At 44.8% G+C, this 14416-nt stretch overlaps 1 long non-coding RNA gene across 1 annotated transcript; it reads left to right on the top strand.

Moving 5' to 3' along the window:
* The first annotated feature begins 1544 nt into the window (after window positions 1-1544).
* Window positions 1545-9144, top strand: LOC134943431 (uncharacterized). The gene is made up of 3 exons (XR_010181527.1): window positions 1545-1604; window positions 7217-7259; window positions 8003-9144. It is a non-coding gene; the product is annotated as an uncharacterized LOC134943431 (long non-coding RNA).
* Window positions 9145-14416: the final 5272 nt, after the last annotated feature.

Below are 14416 nucleotides of genomic sequence, written 5' to 3' on the forward strand. Positions count from 1 at the left end.
CTACTTGAGCCCCTCAGAGGAGTGAGGTGAAGCTGACACATCCACTGCTAGAGACTTAGAAAAATTGATCTTAAAATTAAAAAAGAGAACTAAATTTCTGGAACCTAACCATCAGGTTACAGATTGAGACAGCTGGGTTAGACAGGACAGCCAATAAATTATCCGTAGACAAGGCGAGTTTATAGTCAACGTCACCCACTTTGAGGCCAGAAATGTTTGGGTTGAGTCTAATGGAACTGGCCATGGACTTCATACAAAATATAAAGATAAAAGGGGGCTCCACTGCCAAATAACATTATTGATCAAAACAGGTTCTGAGAGAGCTCCATTTATTCTAATCTGTGCCATGGGGAATTGATAAAGTGCCAGTATACAGTGAAGGCCAATAAGACCAAGACCTAGGTGTCTCAAAACCCTTTCCAGAAATACCCAGCTGAGCCTGTCAAATGACTTCTCGGCATCAGTGCATAACAACACCACTGGGACACAGCCTACAGAAGCTAGATGTATCAGGTCTATAGCTTAAGTAGTAATATCTTGTGCCTCCCTCCCAGGCACAAAACCCACCTGATCTGAGTGTATTAAGTTGGGGAGCAGAAACTTACAGTAAGTCTGTTGGCAATCAGTTTTGTGTACAGCTTAACACCTGTATTAAGAAGAGATATAGATATCGGACGGTAGCACACTAGGCCAGGTCTTTACCTGCATTAGAGATGACTGTAATATTAGTTCCCCAAGATTGAGGAGAGCATCTACACTTATTGGTTACAGCATTAAAGGGCGCTGAGACCGGAGATCCTGAGTGGTGACGTCATCTGCACAGCGTAGATGGGCAAACAAGCAGACAGACACTGGAGGGAACTAGCCAGAGACAAAGAGCGGAAAAGCACCAGTGGTAGGCAGCGGTAGGGAAAGCTATCTAGCATCTTATCATTGTTGTTATCAAAGTGCTGCTTTCACCGCTGGTTACAATAGGAACCCACCAAATTGGAACTCCAATAGACTCTCTTAATTATGCACAAAAGTGCTGTTAAAGATTTTTTACTAACTTTTTTATCCACAGATACAGGTTGAGTATCCCTTATCCAAAATGCTTGGGACCAGAGGTATTTTGGATATGGGATTTTTCCGTATTTTGGAATAATTGCATACCATAATGAGATATCATAGTGATGGGACCTAAATCTAAGCACAGAATGCATTTATGTTACATATACACCTTATCCTGAAGGTCATTTTAACCAATATTTTTTATAACTTTGTGCATTAAACAAAGTGTGTGTACATTCACACAACTCATCTATGTTTCATATACACCTTATAAACACAGCCTGAAGGTCATTTAATACAATATTTGTAATAACTTTGTGTATTAAACAATGTTTGTGTACATTGAGCCATCAAAAAACAAAGATTTCACTATCTCACTCTCACTTAAAAAAGTCCGTATTTCGGAATATTCCGTATTTCGGAATATTTGGATATGGGATACTCAACCTGTATTAGCGTTTTACATTACAATCGCTCTTTTATTTTGTTTTCATTAAAGGGAATACATTACCAACTGCTGCATCACAACATTGAACACCCTGACATCGGAGGAGGTAAGTATTTCTACCCCCCTCTGTGACATAGTTTAACCATAACCATTAAGGTGTGGTGGCTAGGGCTAACCCCCTGGGGTGTCAGCTATGGCTAAACCAAGGGAGGCGGTGGCTAAGGCTTACCCCTCCTAGTGTCCAACACTAGCCCTTCCCCCAGGCCCTAACCATAACCCATACCTCGATACTTACCTTTGGGATGTCGGCTGTTGGTGATTCAACATCGGTGTCCTGAGTGGTTTTGGGATTCCGGCGTCGGTCACATTACCGCAAGCATCCTTACAGCCGGATGCTAAATGCATTCACATTAAAGGCCGCTAGCATATTGGTAAAAGAGAATCCTTAAAGAGTTTATATAATATGAGATGGTGAAGCCATCTAGGTCCAGACTTTTTCCAAAAGGCATGTCTTTAAGTGCAATCTGAAGCTCTGGGAGGGAGAAAGGACCAGACACTGTCGTCTTCTGACAACCTGGGAAGCCCAGCGTCACAAAGGTTCTGCACCACAAGTTCCAGAGAAGACATAACCTCAGGCGACAAAGGATCCTGGAGATTATAGAACTTGGTGTAAAATGTGTTGGCTCTATCCCGTGTGAAAGTGTGTCGTACTCCCTCCGAATCCCTTACCGTTTGAATATATAAAGTGGCTCTCTGAGAACACAAAGCTCTTAACAACAGCTTACCTGGCTTATTACCCCACTGAAAAAAAAAATGGTTCCTACTAAGTCTGCAGATTTTATTAGTATCGCTGAATAAATTAAAAGCAGACCTTGTCTCAATCAGATCAGATAGGACTTAATGCGAAGGAGAAGACATATGCGTTTACTCCAGGACTCTCATCCACTGGAGCAAAACAAGTTTTCTACCTGTTTTTTCACGCTTCAACATAGAGCCTCACTGGATGAGTTTCCCATGGAGCACGCATTTGTGAGCCTCTCACACTGTTACCCTAGAGACCTCAGGCATCTCATTAGTAGAAAAATAATCAGTAATCGCCTCAGCCAATTGAAAGTTACAGCATGGGTAAGTGGGGGACAAGAGGTTGCCAGGGTCAGAGAAACGGGGGCAATGTCTGACCAAGTGATTAGGCCTATGTAGGTGTGCTGAATTAAATGTAAAAATCTATGTGGGAGTAAAAAATAGTCCAACCTGGAATACGTGTCATGGGGCCGTAAATAGTCGGTATAATTCCTTTCCCCCGGATGCTGAAGTCATCACATGTTAACCAGCTGGTGGTCCTGGAGAATGTGCCTCACCCTGCTATCAGGAGCCAGTGAATATCTAGCTGGGGTCCCTGAAATGTCAACTTCCTGCTGAAGGGACAAATTCAAGTCACAACCTACTACAAGAATGCCCTATATCAGCAGAGCAATCCAATCCAGGACTGCGGAGAAGAAGGCAGGTTGAGTCTAATTAGGAACATAAAGATTTATAAATGTATAAAGCTGGCCAAACAACTTGCACTTCTCCAGAGCTATGGATGTCACATCCTGAAATGGGAGGCATTTAGAAAGAAAAATAGCAAATCCTAAGGAATTACTATTGTTATTATATAAGGAAACTGGGTAATTATAGTTTTATAGGGTAGGATCAGCATCAGACTTGAAATGGGTTTCTTGGAGGAATGCTACATCTGCCTTAGCGGAAAACAGGTCTCGAAGAACTCTAGACCTTTTCACATTAAGCACATTAAGGTCTCGAAGAACTTCAGGCCATTCTCATTAAGCAAGACCAGCTTAATGGTCGTATCTCAAGTATCAGCTGCTATCATCCACTCTACGTTGGGGTGAAACCTGAGCTGAGGATAAATGTATAAAATCTTCTAGAACTGGGGACAACTCAAGGCAAAGAGGGAGGAGGGAAGGGCATGGGTAAGTCAAAAGACACACAGTGCATAATAAGAATCAAACTCAGAGAAAATAAACACAAAATAAAACTGGAGGATGGACAATTAACACACTACCGCCACTTGGGAGCACGGAGGTGAGGCGCACTACTGAGACCAAGAAAAACAGCGCAGCGAGGGGGTCTCCGGGGGTCAGTGACAACAGCAATCCTAATCAACAGGCTAGAATTTGAAACAGTGAATGGTAAATACATTCTAAACACATAAATAAAGAAACTGTAAAAGTAAAATATAGCACTCATTATTTGATAGATACCAAAGCAATTAAATAGCTTTACAAGGCATAGGTGCCTATGGAGAAGGTTGAAATTACCTTGTCATATTTGAACGCATACATATAATGCAATAAAACATTCAGCTAGAGACACAGGATACAATGGAGAGAGGACCAGACAGGAAGCATTTGCTTACCTATCCCAATACAGATAACCATCCAGGAACCCATTAAAAGAGGAAAGGAACATGGGAGGAATCTATCTCACCTGAGATATCCGTAAGGCACTTAGGGTTCCCTTGTAAGAAGAGGAGCGATCAACCCAGGCTATTAGGAATCTGTCACACTGGAGCCATGGCCACGGACACGCATTGTTCCATAGGCAGCTTTGGGTTGCGGTGCACCAGCTGCCAGTCATTGATAGGAAGGTGAAGGGATATGGTCAGGAGTCCTCAGGACTCTGGAGAGATGAACAAGGTATGCCAGTGGCTCCCAGGGGGTATCTCCCAAGCCTAGCTGAAGTGGCACATGATCTGACTCATCTGGGCAAGGAAGATATGTGTAAATTGGTAAGAGCTTACTGGAGTGCACCAGGGTTCTCTTCTCAGGCAAGCAAGAAAGCAATGACATGTCTTACTTGCTTGAGGAAGAATATTGGTAAGACAATATCGACAGAGCCATCCCATATCCCTCCTCCAGGTAATACAAATCGACATACAGCTACCACCCTGTAGGAATTTGAAATATGTACTGGTATGCACTGATGTCTTCTCAAACTGGGTAGAGGCATTTCCTGTCGCCACAAATACTGCTCTGTTTACTGAAAAGAAAATTGTGCAGGAATTTGTGTGTAGATATGGTATTCCAAAAATCATTGAGAGTGATAGGGGTACCCATTTTACAGGTGAAGTCTTTCAAGTCATGTGCAAACTTATGGGCATTAATAGTAAGCTACATACTCCCTACCGGCCACAGGCCAGTGCGTAGGTGGAGAGAATGCATAGCACTTTTAAGAACAAGCTGAGCAAAGTGATGGCTGAAACTGGACTGTTGTGGCCGGAGACACTGCTACTAGTGTTGTACAACATCAGAACCACTCCCAGGTCACCACTTAACCTATCACCCTTTGAAATTCTTTTTGGACGGCAGCCCCATGTAATGATAGATCCCCAGGATGATCTGAAATGCAATAATGAAATGACTGTGCAATACTTGGTTAGGATGAGCCAGCAACTGAGAAACCAGCAAAGGAATTTGAAGCTGGCGATTCCTGGCCTACCAAACAGTAATTGTCATGAAATTGATCCTGGGGACTATGTGATAATTCTAAATTTTCTACGCTCAGGTTGCCTAATAGACAGGTGGGAAGGACCGTATCAAGTTTTGTTGACCAGCACGACAGCACTGAAGGTTGCCGAAAGAGAGACTTGGGTCCACTCATCCCACTGCAAGAAGGTCGATAACCCGGAGAAAACTCGTGAGAAAGAGAAAGATGAAGAAAACCTGATATCACTGGAGAATCTGTTCCGGGAAAGCTGAAAGGCAGGACTGTTGAAACTGCACCTGAGCGTGTTGAAAAGAAAAATCAAGGACTGTTGTCTTAAAAAAAACTCTCTCTCCAAACACCTCTCATTTTTTTCCCTCCCCTTTTTCCCTGCCGAAATGGATCCACATCAAGAGACTGTATTCCGGATTTTTCTTGTGATTCTATTTTTGACCAGACAATTTGTTTTTACAAGGGCCCCCGAGAAGTCGAGCAAGGATCTGGAATGGGTTCTGATGGAGAGGATGAATTTGTAGGACCCCAGGATCAGTCCATCACTTTGGTCAAAGCTGGTATAAGTAAGAGATCTGGTAGTCACGGAGCTCGGAGGCAATGTGAAGGGTTGTTGTCTGATGAATACTGCATATGTAAGTACTGCGATAACATAGTCGAAGATGGGTGCATCCCGAGATGTCAATCAAACAATAATATCAATATTGATGGACATCCTTTGAGTGACTATCACTCATTAGTGGGTACGGTCTTAAACCAAACAGAATGCTGGGTGTGCTCACAAGTACCTCAAGGACAGAGTAAATTGGGATTAGTGCCATACCCATTAACAGTAAATGAGGTACTCGAATTGCATGGGGGGAGACCGGTGGACAGAAAATACAATATATCTAGACCCCCTAGCCTAAAGCTCCACCAGTACCACGTAGATAGATCACTACTATGTTTCAACATAACCAATTTCCGGAGACCAGGAAATTGGGAAGTGACTTGGAACAATCAGACAATGACCTTCTCACACAGAGCAAACAAAGAACCCATCAACTCTGAACTTGTACGTGGTATAGCCGCAAGTGGGAGGTACTTCCGATACAAGTATACACATGGGAACAAAACCATGTGGGCTGGAAAAGTGTCACAGGGATATTGTGCGCATATCATCCAGCCAGATACTTGTGTCAAGCAGATGGAAAAACTGGGGACAGGTTTCTTTGTAAGGATTATTTGTGACATGATAATGATGCATTTTGTCCCCTATGTTCTCCCAGATGACGCTTATTTCATATGTGGAAAGAAGGCGTATAAGTGGCTTACTCCGAGCTCTGAAGGGTTGTGTTACATAGGTAGAGTACTACCAGAAGTCATGACCACTGCACATGACAAAATGAAAGACATTCACCGCAGCGCACCGCCTCCTTATACTCACACCCACTACGAACACATTTTCAAGAGACACCTCATCGACAGGAGAGAGCTCGCAGCCTCTAATTTGATCCATGAATCCACCGGGATTCAGATTCTTCTTGCATTAGATATCACCCATACTGCCAGAGGAATCATAAATTATAGGTACATCCATGCGCTAGCGAACTTGATAGATAATATCACTAAGATGTATGACGACACCTTCAGGTATACAGGTAGGGAACTACAGGCCTACAAGAAGGAACTGGTACAACACAGGATAGTCTTAAATTACGTCACGGCCGTGACAGGTGGGTATTGCGTTACTTTGGCGACTCAATATGGTGTGAAGTGCTGCACGTATATTACGAACAGTACTGAGGACCCAACGGAGATCATTGATCAAAAGATGGACGAGATCTTGCAGTTAAAATGGGAGTTTAGAAGGAAACACAATCACACTTTAGCGGCTGTGGGTAATGAATTGACTGGATGGGCCTCATGGTTGAACCTACTGAAGTGGTTCTCTGGGTTAGGAGAATGGGCACAAGGTGTGATTGCAAATGTGGGAAAGTTTCTCCTCTGTATCCTGGGTGTTGTCATAATTATCGGCCTGATATTTAGATGTGTTCGAATTCGGACACAGCAAAAAAGGCATAATACAAATTTGATGAGTCTAAGGAGCGGGTGCGCTGTAAAAGCGGCAGATCTGGTATACGATCTGACGATAGAGACAGTGCTGTGATAGGAATGTGAATGAATTTCATGGCCTGTTTCTTTCACCATCTTTTTGTGTTCCTCTCTCCCTCTACCCAGCAAATCGTCTACCGAAGCCGGACATCAGTGTGCAAAGACATAGGTACATGTATATATGCAACGTTCGTTCAAATCAGACATCTTAGGCTATAGCACTGTGCCAGCATACTCTATAGGTTGAATGTTGTCCCACACCCAACCAGTGGTCCCTTGACTGCCGAGTGCATATAGAGGATGTCTCGTCCTCCTCCCTGTTTTCCCCAACCATAGTCAGTGTCTGATTTGTGAAATAAATACATACTGTACATGTGTCTAGGTCACCTGTTATGTGTTTTGAAATATTTTGTTGGTAATTTATGACAGTTATTGTTTACTGTCAAAGGGTGAACTGTCGAAGTCGAAAATATTACACACACCACGTGCAAACACCACACAGAGTGGCCTCTGTGCGTGCACGTAATTGCTGTGCGTACGCATACACGCACGCTACGTACACTGGTTCACGAGCCTTGCTTATTAGTGCGTGGTATGAGTATTTACGGTAGCATACGCATTCACACAGAAAAGCTACAAAGACATATTCAATATTCAATTCATATAGTGCACAATTTACACATAGTCTCCACACACATTGCCAGCAAGTTACATTTACTCAAAGGGTAGAACAATAGAGTTATCCAGCTTTACAGGATGTGAGGGGACAGAGCAAGGTATCCAGATGTGCAGTATTTTGAGCTCTACATTCCGGTTGTTATGTGCAGTGTATCGCATGTTTCTGCGCATAGATATGCGCAGAATTGTAATATTCACAAATACTGTAAATACTGTACTCTTGATATTCGGCAGGAACCCGGTGGCGGAGACCTGCAAGCACACCTGGACCAAGCATCGCCCACTCATTCAAACCAACCTATGACCCCTCATGTACTGTAAATGACCTGCCCCTTGACCTATGGAAGAGCTTACATTTCCCATAGTACTGTATTTGGACCCATTGTATAAAAGAGAGTCCTCCGGGCCAGGTTCAGGCTATTCTATGAAGGTCATCTTGCTAAGACTGACTGAGTCCTGGATCCGGGAGCGCTCGTGAACAAACGTATGTACTATTGGTTGTAGCTCTTCTCTGTAATATTGTTGTATCTTTTACCTGTATCTTTTGAGTAACTATTGTTGATGCTTTGGACCACAACATAACATTTAACTACTGGTGTCGCATTCCATTCTTGTTTGGGGAATAAGGTGTATTCAGCCACACGTGTCGCTGCATTGTGCGCACAGCGTGACAGCATGTATACGCAACGTGCATACATATCTCAGAGGTCATTTACTTATGTTTAGCGGCCGCAGCAGCTATAACTCTAGTGTAACGAGGTATTGCTTTTCCTTGTAAGGAATTCGAACTTTACACCACACCGAAGTGCTGGCGATATCTACAATGGAGGGCGGCGGGCAGCGGGATGGGCAGCAAGAACCCCCAGGCCCCTCCAACAGGATCGGGCCCGGGTAAAATGTAGTTTCCCCCCTCTCTGCACCACTGCTGGTGGTAATACAGAAATCATAAAAATGAGCTACTGATTATGGCATATACAGTATGACTGTACACAGGGCCATAATTAGGGTGGGGCCAAGTGTGCTCACCGCACAGCATATATGCGACGCATATATCCTGTGGGTGCATACCTGCATCCACCGTAAGAGACCCCGCTAGCACCCACAATCGCATCCACCCACCGCCAGCTGCCGCTGCCAGCTGTAATGTATACATACATATATACATACATTCATTACAGCAGAGCTGCCCGCACATGTGCTCCGCCCCCTCCCGGCTCCCCTGTTGGAACCATAGGCAAACATAGGGGGGGTTTCCTAACCACTTATTTATATTATTTAAATATGTTTGACACAGCCTATACCATAGACCATCTGTAGCGCTAAATATTAATTCTGTATTCCATATAGTATTCAGTGTATAAAAAGACCAATGTTTACATTATTGTCCAGAGTCATTACTAGTTTCTTCTGCTACTCCCCCAGACACCTGCACTTGATCCAATGTTCCACAGAGTGAGAGAAACATTTGGAAACCCCCTCTAGAAATCCCAACAGCCAGAATCCTGAAAGTTAATACAGCCGGGAGGGTCAGCGTTAGGTTGCGAGGTAAAAATTATGGTTAAGCTGCGAGGAGGGGGAGTTAGGGTTAGGCACCACCGGGATGGTAGGTTTAGGCTGTGGAAAGGAGGTTGTTAGGTTTAGTCACTAAGGGGAAGGTTAGGGTTATGCACTAATGGTGGGAAGTTAGGGTTAGGCTGTGGTAAGGGAGGGTTAGGGGGTTTGAATACTTACCTCGCCCCTGTCAGTATCTTGACCATCGAGATACCAGCTTCTGTATTGTGACCACCAGCATCCCGTCTGCCGGAATCACATACCGATCCCATAAGGGGTACTACTGTGCGGTGCAACATGTATAAGGGTTATTAGTGTGTGGTGTAACGTGTATAAGCAGCTCTACTATGTGGTGTAATGTGTATAAGGGGTGCTACTGTGTGGTGTAACATGTATAAGTGGCTCTACTGTCCAGTGTAACGTGTATAAGAGGTGTAACACGTATAAGGGTTATTAATGTGTGGTGTAATGTGTATAAGCAGCTCTACTGTGCGGTGTAAAGTATATAAGGGGTGCTAATGTGCAGTGTAACATGTATAAGGGTTATTAATGTCTGGTGTAATGTGTATAAGCAACTCTGCTGTGCGGTGTAAAGTGTATAAGGGGTGCTACTGTGGGGTGTAACATGTATAAGGGGTACTACTGAACGGTGTAACATGTATGAGGAGTACTACTGAGCGGTGTAATGTGTATATGGTGTATACTGTGTGGTATAATGTGTATATGGGAACTACTGTATGGTGTAACGTGTATAAGGGGTATTACTATGTGGTGTAAAGCGTATAAGAAGTACTACTGTGCGGTGTGAAGTGAATTGGTACTATTCTGTGGCCACACCCCTTTTCCATGAAGTCGTGATGCTTTACTTTTGGTGTGCGGCGCGCTATCCCGATTTCAAATATTGGGGGGGGGGGGGGGCGGTACCAATCCTTTTTCTGGAACAGGGCACCAAAATGTCTACTAATGGCTCTGGCTGTACATGGCCCTGATGGTCCTGTACGCATGGCTGGGTTTCCAGTACTATCCTGGTAACACTATACTGCTAACAGAGGGAGTGTTATACCCCTTTCACACTGCCAATGCCGGATCCCACCGGGAATTGGAAACGGGTCCTTCCCAGGTGGGATCCGGTATTGGCCGCTGCTGCAGGCTTCCCCGACACGGCGGGTTGCCATAGCAGCGGGGGACGGAGCCGGCGGCGGGGGCGGAGGTGAAGGCGGCGCTGGGAGATGAGCTCATCTCCATGCCGCCTCTCCCTGCTGTAGTAAACGGGTCCCGGGACACATCGACCCGGGAGCCCGTTTACACAGCCACTGACCCGGTATTCAACCTGGGTATAACACTGCTTTATTCCCGGGATGAATTGCCGGGTCAGACGACCCGCGATTTCGGCTATGCCCCTTTCACACTGCACGATGACCCGGGTCCCGCCGGGTCGATACCGGGTTATTTGTGTGGTGTGAAAGGGGTATTAGACAGTTACTTTAAGGATTCGCTTGGTATAACTCTACGTAGTAATTTGAGAGTGTGCAGCGCTACCTGGACTTTAATCAGAAAACATTCCAGGTTATTATCTGTCATACTTTCCGCCATGGTGTATAATTACTCTGCAATGTTTGATTTTCACTCTATTTATTTTGCTTTGTACTTGTTCAGTTGATTTAATGCAAGGACCAGCAATCTTGTATTTACTGATTATGCAGAGAATACACATGGTAATAGGCATTGAAACATTTAATTATTGTCAACTCTTGATTTAGGCTTCAGCTTGTTATGATCAAACACAGATTAATTTGACAACGAGCTCTGCTGCAAAAAGCTGTTGCACCTGCTCTCAGTTGCATGGGTCACATCCAAATACAAAGGGAACAGAAAACATTTTGGACCCTAGCAACCTGACCCCTGTATGCGTATGGTAACACTACTGTAATGTTGTAACATCGGGGTACGTATATTTACATACCTCCCAACATTACCCTCTCCAGGAGGGACAAAATGCTCTGCTTCTGGACTTTTCTCTTAATTTATGACTGCCGGCACCTGTTTTGAACACGTTAATGGATAAGAAAGGTGTTTCAGCACAGGTGAGGGCAATCATAACTTAAGAGGGAAGTCCAGGAGCAGAGCATTCTGTCCCTCCTGGAGAGGGTCATGTTGGGAGGTATGTATTTATCATATTTCATAATTTAGCCCTGTCAAATAACATATCTAATCACCGCTGTTTGTAGCAATAACAGATGCTACAGTACATCAGAGCAATTTTCAAGATATTCTTGTTGAGACCATGCCGATAAAGCGCTGAATTAATGCAAATAAGATGCACATTTTGAACAAAAAAGACCAAGTCATCCTGGAACATACTTGCCTACCTGACCCTCTCCATGAGGGAGAAAATGCTCTGTTCCTGGACTTTCCTGGTAATGTATGATTGCCATCACCTGTGGTGAAACGCCTTTCTTATCAATTAACTAGCTCACCACAGGTGATGGCAATCATACATTACCAGGAAAGTCCAGGAACAGAGCATTTTCTCCCTCATGGAGAGGGTCAGGTAGGCAAGTATGTTCTGGACCTGGCGTGTCAACAGAGTATGAGGACACATCTATAACTTGTAAAAACTCCCTTCTTCATCTGCAAATGGAATTCATGAAACATTCCAAACTTCTTCTCCTCCACAAATGCCTCCATATTGTTCCACAGTTACACGTCATAAATGATTTCCAGTGACTTAAATAAGGAGTGTCACCAGTCAATGCCCATAAGACATTACAAGCCTCTATTGCTAAAAGCATTGTGTTCCCAAATTCTCCTCCCATGGACAACAGAGATGTTTAGCAACTTGAGTCACACCACAGGAGGTAAATATATATCCTACCATTTTGATACTTTGATAATATTCAAAAAATGTTTGAGCCTGATTTCCTTTATGTTTGGCTGACATGCTTCTTGGACCTTTGTGAGACACAGATCTCTGTGTTGTTGATTGTTAGGTGTTTTCTTGTCTGTCTGTGTTTACGGATACAATAGAGAACAGTAAGACGTTCTCTATTGTATGCTTAGTATCATATGTTACCATGGTGATGGGAAGCACAGGGCTTCAGCATAGGCTGCTGATGTCTACGATGATGCACCGGCCGGGCCGGATGATGTCCTGCCTCCAGAGATTGGTGTCCACCGGATATATGCATGTTATTTAAGGTAAGACACTGTGTTTGTTCCCTTTGTCCTGACGAAAATGTTGCATTAAAGGGTATTTCTCTAACGTCCTAAGTGGATGCTGGGGACTCCGTAAGGACCATGGGGAATAGCGGCTCCGCAGGAGACTGGGCACATCTAAAGAAAGCTTTAGGACTATCTGGTGTGCACTGGCTCCTCCCCCTATGACCCTCCTTCAAGCCTCAGTTAGATCTTTGTGCCCGAACGAGAAGGGTGCACACTAGGGGCTCTCCTGAGCTTCTTAGTGAAAGTTTTAGTTTAGGTTTTTTATTTTCAGTGAGACCTCACTGCATCGAGGGACTAAGGGGAGAAGAAGCGAACTCACCTGCGTGCAGAGTGGATTGGGCTTCTTAGGCTACTGGACATTAGCTCCAGAGGGACGATCACAGGCCCAGCCTGGATGGGTCCCAGAGCCGCGCCGCCGGCCCCCTTACAGAGCCAGAAGGCAGAAGAGGTCCGGAAAATCGGCGGCAGAAGACGTCCTGTCTTCAACAAGGTAGCGCACAGCACTGCAGCTGTGCGCCATTGCTCTCAGCACACTTCACACTCCGGTCACTGAGGGTGCAGGGTGCTGGGGGGGGGGCGCCCTGAGACGCAATAAAAAACACCTTGGATGGCAAAAAAATGCATCACATATAGCTCCTGGGCTATATGGATGCATTTAACCCCTGCCAGAATACATAGAAAAACGGGAGATAAGGCCGCCGATAAGGGGGCGGAGCCTATCTCCTCAGCACACTGGCGCCATTTTCCCTCACAGCTCCGTTGGAGGGAAGCTCCCTGTCTCTCCCCTGCAGTCACTACACTACAGAAAGGGTTAAAAAAGAGAGAGGGGGCACTAATTACGCGCAGTATTACACATACAGCAGCTATAAAGGGAAAAACACTTATATAAGGTTATCCCTGTATATATATAGCGCTCTGGTGTGTGCTGGCAAACTCTCCCTCTGTCTCCCCAAAGGGCTAGTGGGGTCCTGTCCTCTATCAGAGCATTCCCTGTGTGTGTGCTGTATGTCGGTACGTTTGTGTCGACATGTATGAGGAGAAAAATGATGTGGAGACGGAGCAGATTGCCTGTAATAGTGATGTCACCCCCTAGGGGGTCGACACCTGAGTGGATGAACTGTTGGAAGGAATTACGTGACAGTGTCAGCTCTGTATAAAAGACAGTGGTTGACATGAGACAGCCGGCTACTCAGCTTGTGTCTGTCCAGACGTCTCATAGGCCGTCAGGGGCTCTAAAGCGCCCGTTACCTCAGATGGCAGATATAGACGCCGACACGGATACTGACTCCAGTGTCGACGGTGAAGAGACAAATGTGACTTCCAGTAGGGCCACACGTTACATGATTGAGGCAATGAAAAAATGTTTTACACATTTCTGATAATACGAGTACCACCAAAAAGGGGTATTATGTTCGGTGAGGAAAAACTACCTGTAGTTTTCCTGAATCTGAGAAATTAAATGAGGTGTGTGATGATGCGTGGTTTTCCCCCGATAACAACTGATAATTTCTAAAATGTTATTGGCATTATATCCTTTCCCGCCAGAGGTTAGGGTGCGTTGGGAAACACCCCCTAGGGTGGATAAAGCGCTCACACGCTTGTAAGGGCTCTACCCTCTCCTGAGATGGCCGCCCTTAAGGATCCTGCTGATAGAAAGCAGGAGGGTATCCTAAAATGTATTTACACACATACTGGTGTTATACTGCGACCAGCAATCGCCTCAGCCTGGATGTGCAGTGCTGGGTTGGCGTGGTCGGATTCCCTGACTGAAAATATTGATACCCTAGATAGGGACAGTATATTTTTGCCTATAGAGCATTTAAAAGATGCATTTCTATATATGCGTGATGCACAGCGGAATATTTGCCGACTGGC

The sequence above is a fragment of the Pseudophryne corroboree genome, chromosome 7, assembly GCF_028390025.1.
Source record: "Pseudophryne corroboree isolate aPseCor3 chromosome 7, aPseCor3.hap2, whole genome shotgun sequence".
NCBI classification, from domain to species: domain Eukaryota; kingdom Metazoa; phylum Chordata; class Amphibia; order Anura; family Myobatrachidae; genus Pseudophryne; species Pseudophryne corroboree.